Genomic DNA, 6,000 nt, shown 5'->3' with positions numbered 1-6,000 from the left:
GAAAAATTCGTGTAAATTTAGATCGAAAACGATGCACGAAAACGGAACATCGATTTTGATGTAAAATTCTATCACGGTGTATTTTTTTCGAGGATGTAATTTTTGAGGCGTGTAAATTTAGATCGAAATCAATGCACGAGATTGGATCACAAAAGCCGTCGTGTAAAAATACACAGGGATGTAAATTTTAAAATTTATTATCGTAAATATTGATTTTTTTTTCTAAATATTAAGGTTTTTGCTTTTGTCTTCAATAAATACGCCGCATGTATCATTTTTAATTCACATTTATTTACAAAACTGAACATAAAAACCATTCGGAAAGCGTCAGGCTGATATTGTTGTTGCATCCGATGATTCCCAGCACGGGGATATTTTTCGAATCAGCATGATCAGCATCCTCGAATGGTTCCGGAAATCATAATTTTTCGGTCAGCATCCTGCACACTCGAATTGTTCTGACAAAAGTTTCTCCGGATAATCACTGGCCGGATATCAGCCGCTGCGAAAAATCTGACCTTGCTGTAATGGAGAGAAAACTTATCAGTTTCAACCATATTCTTTATTTCACGTCTCATAAACTTACTACTTTAAAGACTCTTAAAGTGCTCCTGTAGCTAGGCCTTTGAATGACTCGTTTCCGAATAATTTTCCGACTTGTTTACTTTGTGCCCGACGCGCAAACTAACTTGAAATATAAAAAGGCACAATTTAAATATTTGCATTCAATTTTAAATCAAACAGATAGAATTTTACACTGTTTGTGATATACATTTCGTTGACCGGTTGATTTTTGCATGATGCAGTGTTAAATTAAATCAAAACAGTTTATTTCTATTCAATTTTGGAAAATAGACTAAAAAAAAGAAGTTTAAAATTACATCTTTTTGTAATTACACTCAAGAAAAAATAGATCACTCGTGTTTTAGATTCCGTGTACTTTTAGAAATTTTTTGCTGTGTAGTATAAAATTCAGGAAAAATATTCAGTTAGGCTTCCGCTTTTCCAAATCCGAATTGCCGGGCCTAACACTTAATCCCTGCCATCAGATCTTCGCCGCAGAAAGCCAGTTTGCCTTGAACTGTTGCTCGTCCTTAGCAGTTCTTTTGGTCTTCTTTAGGTTCCGCTTGACAATAGCCCAGTGTTTCTCAATTGGGCGGAGCTCTGGCGTGTTGGGAGGGTTCTTGTCCTTGGGAACCACCTGCACGTTGTTGGCGGCGTACCACTCCATGGCCTTTTTACCGTAATGGCAAGATGCCAAATCCGGCCAAAACAGTACGGAACAAACGTGTTTCTTCAGGAAAGGCAGCAGACGTTTATTCAAACACTCTTTCACGTAAATTTCTTGGTTGACAGTCCCGGAAGCTATGAAAATGCTGCTTTTCAAGCCACAGGTACAGATAGCTTGCCAAACCAGATATTTCTTCGTGAACTTTAACAGTTTCATGTGCTTGAAAATATCTGCTACCTTTCCCCTTCCTTTTGCCGTATAAAACTCCTGTCCCGAAAGCTTGTAGTCGGCTTTGACGTAGGTTTCGTCGTCCATTACCACGCAGTCAAACTTTGTCAGCATCGTCGTGTACAGCCTCCGGGATCGCGCTTTGGCCGTCGTATTTTGTTTATCATCGCGATTTGGAGTCACTACCTTGTTGTAAGTCGATAGTACGGATCGTTTTTTGGCTCCATACACGGTTGTAGACGATACACCCAGCTTATTTGCGGTATCTCGGAGAGAGAGAGAGATTAGGGTTTCGCTTGAAACTACCGGCAACTCTCTTTGTCGTCTCAGCGGCTTCCGGTTTTCGATTTCTCCCCGATCCAGACTTCCTGGCTGTCGACAAACGTTCCCCAAAAACTTTAATTACATTTGTAACGGTTGATTTGGCAACTTTTAGAGATTTTGCCAGCTTTGCGTGCGAGTAGCTCGGATTTTCGGGTTGCGCGAGCAAAATTTTGATACGCTGCTCTTCTTCCTTGGACGGCATTTTGACAACTGAAGAGTGAATTCCAAAATCAAAATAGGAGCAACACACACACACCTTCAAAATGAGGGGTGTTCTGGTTTTTTAAATGCAAAATTGAAAGAGATACGTCAAGTTGATATTGACCAAATTTTGACCGTATCACCCTTTAGATTGTCGGAATTCTGTGTTTTGTTGGCAGTTCACCAGCGACGTTTCTAAAAATTTTATTGAAATTCACAATAATCAAAACTGTGTATAAATGGGAATTCCAATTCAAATATGTGCAATCTAATCCGAATGTCCTGTTTTGACATCTTGATCGAGAACTGTCACTAAATTTTATGACGATTTGATAATCAAGCACTGAGTGCTATTATACAAAACATGCTAAAGAAAGCTTGGAGCAAACTCTTAAGTTTGTTTTATTGCAGTTTTAACAGAGCATTCATACAAAACAACTGAAACAGTGAGTTTAGAAAAAGCTTTATGAGCGTTTTCAAAACTGAACACAAATGGTCGAAAAAAGAATACAAGCATTTTACATGAATATAATAAAACCGTCATAAAACGAGATGCACAAAAAATGCCATAATAAAACCATAATGAAACGTCCTAATGCTAGTTGGCTTAAACTGTGTTACTTGTGTAGTTTATTTAATGCCATATTCGTTTTCATCTGGTGGAAAGATGGTTGTGCACCAACTGCTGTCAACTTCATATAAAAAAACGCTTTGACAGCACTTGGTGCACTACCGGTGCACCACCAGGATGAAAACGAATATGCTGTAAGCTAATCATCTCTGTTTTTCGGCTTTGGTTTGTTCGGCTCAAACGTGAGCGCATTATCACAAAAATTGTAATGAACTGCTGGTATCTTCACTTACGCCACTTTATGGGGCTGTCACAGCTTCCGGGACTGTCAACCAAGAAATTTACGTGAAAGAGTGTTTGAATAAACGTCTGCTGCCTTTCCTGAAGAAACACGGTTTTCCGTACTGTCCTGCTCATGTTCTATTGAAATTTGAGAAAAAAAATCTTCATTGTTTATTTTTTTTAACAGGATTGGATTTTTGTTTCTGCGTTTGACATCTTACAATAAACATGAGCTTCTCATATATCTTTTTTCAAAAAAAGTTTAACACTATAAACAACATTATTGCAAACAGCAATTGCATTCGCAACTTTCTTTAGCTGTAAATTGCCTACTTCCAGCCGGAAAATTGCCCTGAAAGTTTGTTAATATGTTTTTAAAACACGTGCTTTGATAAATTTAATTTTAATTTTCTCAAAAACTGTTTTCCACGTTGATTTCCACGAGGGTCGTATTTCAGCGTTTAGTTTATTCGAATATTAATTCGATGGATTTCGTGTTTTGTATTGATATATCACATTGCAAGTTAGGAATTTGCACCAACGAAAGTATTGACATATTCTCTCAGAGTTTACGTTTGATAATTTATTATATTTTGAGTTTCAGAATGAAAGAGAATTTTTATTCATACTTAGTATCACTTAACCCTACAACAAAACTACGCCTCTTAGATTTATAAATTTAATGCTTCATAAGAAAGTTTAAAGAAATATGGAATTGATTGGGCACTCGATTATTTGTATGAACGGCAAAACAGTAAAACAACCATGTGCACGGGGTAAATGCCTTTCTGAACCAGTTTAAATATGTACATCTTAGCAACATCACAGCTTTATTTGTATTATTTATGAAATATTGCAAATCACTTAAAGATGTGTCAAAAGCTGAATTTTCCAACTTTATCGTTGAAACTGGGATGAATTGATTCTCTTATTTTGCAGCAACCCCCTCAAATGGATGATTAGCTGTTTAGCCCTATATGCGCATATTGTTCAAATATCCCAAATATTCGGCTAATATGTTCTCCCCTGTATGCAACTAGCCTTGTAAAAAATATGTAATGTTTTTTCGTGTTCAAGAATCATATCATATTTAATTAAACCAACCTGTACTTCAGGCTAAAAGCTTTTTTGCACTCCTTAACAAAATCCCACAAAATCAATTACAAGTTAGGTGAAATTTATATATGCATCTCACTCGCTCCAATTCAAACCCGTCACCTAACCTCAACAGCCATTCCATTCCATAGTCTATGATCTCTCTTTACATAAAAAAAAAAAAATACTTTGCCTCGCTCTCTGCTCACAGAGGTGGGCATTACACGATTCGCTTCTATTCACTGTGTGACGAATGACGACTGCGTTTTAGCGAATCTGTGTGAGTGAGGAGGAAGCGACGGGGATTCGATATTTTGCTTTCCTTCCTCTCCCCTTATATTTAGCGAGCTGGTTCAGCCTTACAACATCAGCATCCCATTGAAACAGAGTTGCCATAAACGTTAGTTAAACGCTCAATCGATTTTTTCCCTACCAAAATTTTGCACCTAGAACATTGAAACGAAGAATTTTTCCAACAAAATATTCAAAATACTTTCGATTCAAACTTATAATTTTGCCTACCGATATTTGTTCGAAGTTTTTTTCACTATCGAAAAAGGTACCGTGCATTTTGAATAGAACTCCAATTTTCATATTCCAAATCAAAAAAATTATGCTCTGTATGTACTGTATTCAAAAAATACTAACTGTTCTGCTCTTACTCATTACATATAACAGATAAAATGACAAATGCAATCTTAACATTTGCACTCAGTTCTTTTGCAACTACTCATAATAAATTTAACACTTATTTTCATTTAGCGTTTTAGTTTAGTAAGTTTTTTTTTAATTGAAGCTTAATCGAATAATTATTAAAACAACCATAGGTGATATACCATCGTTTGCCTTCCAATCATTTCAATCGTTTTTTTTTCAGCGTATAACCCTTGCATTATTAGTTGAAGTTGCAGTTGTCCTAGAGGATTATATTGTTCTAAGATTTCTTTAATGGTGGTTATATTTCTACACGTAAATCGATTAAATCTGTTGGACACTTTCTTTTGCTTATACCATGTAATTCGTCAAGTGTTCTTTTTTCCCGATTGAAGCAATTATCCATTCTTCATTTAACCAAACATTTTTCCAATTTTTATCCAAAAAGCATATTGAATGGCCTTTCTGACACGAATTTTCCATTTTCAGTTAAAGAAATTGTTGATATAACTTCTAATATTTATCTTCAACTTTCCTTCACACATGCTTCCAATCAGTAAACTGCCTAAGGGTACGCTTTCTCATGTTCAAGTATTTCTGCGAACAAAATTGTACTTTTAGCTGTCCTCAGCACGCCATTTTCCTGTATTCTAATGGTTCTTTCAATTCATTTTTTCAACTGCCTTTTCCGACTTATTATTTACAAGTGTTTCTCCCAAAACACTTATTATTTTTCTCATTCCTATTTGAATTCCTCTCATTCTCATTCCAATTTGAATTCAAGTGGTCCTCCCGACACACTTACTTATAGCTGTCCTCCCGACTCGCTTTTTTCTTTCAGTTTTCAATTTGAGTGGTCCTCCCAACACACTATTATAGCTGTCCTCCCGACTCGCTAATTCTTTGAGCTTTACAAGTGGTCCTCCCAACAAACTTTTTTGAAGCTGTCCTCTCGACACGTTATTTTTTTTAGGCTTTGAAATGGTCCTCCCAACACACTTCCTAAATACAGCAGTCCTCCCAACGTGGTGTTCTAGCATTTGTGCGGTCCTCCCAACTCGCAATCTTTAAACTATCCTCATGACTTGCCAACTTACCACACCTTCCTAAAAAAAAAGTTAATTCAGCAACACTGGTTCCTTTGTTTTCGTTTTTCCTTTGTTTTCGTTTTCGATTGATCACTTTTTCTATTTATTTCTCTGGTGGGTGATCTCTGTTGAAGGTTCGTTCACTATTCAATCAAGATTGATCAACATTGATGATGAAAAAAACACCAAACGCACAAATATGATGTCAAAATTTCCTGTCACGGTCGCCAAATGTGCAGCTCCTTTAGCCACACGAGATCACCAACCAGGATATAATCCGTAACTGAGGTTACGTAGCAGATCGGCTGGCGGACTGTGGAATCCTT

Source organism: Uranotaenia lowii, chromosome 1 (assembly GCF_029784155.1).
Source record: "Uranotaenia lowii strain MFRU-FL chromosome 1, ASM2978415v1, whole genome shotgun sequence".
Taxonomy (NCBI): domain Eukaryota; kingdom Metazoa; phylum Arthropoda; class Insecta; order Diptera; family Culicidae; genus Uranotaenia; species Uranotaenia lowii.
The sequence above is the reverse complement of the archived record's forward strand: the minus strand, read 5'-3'. Positions refer to the sequence as shown.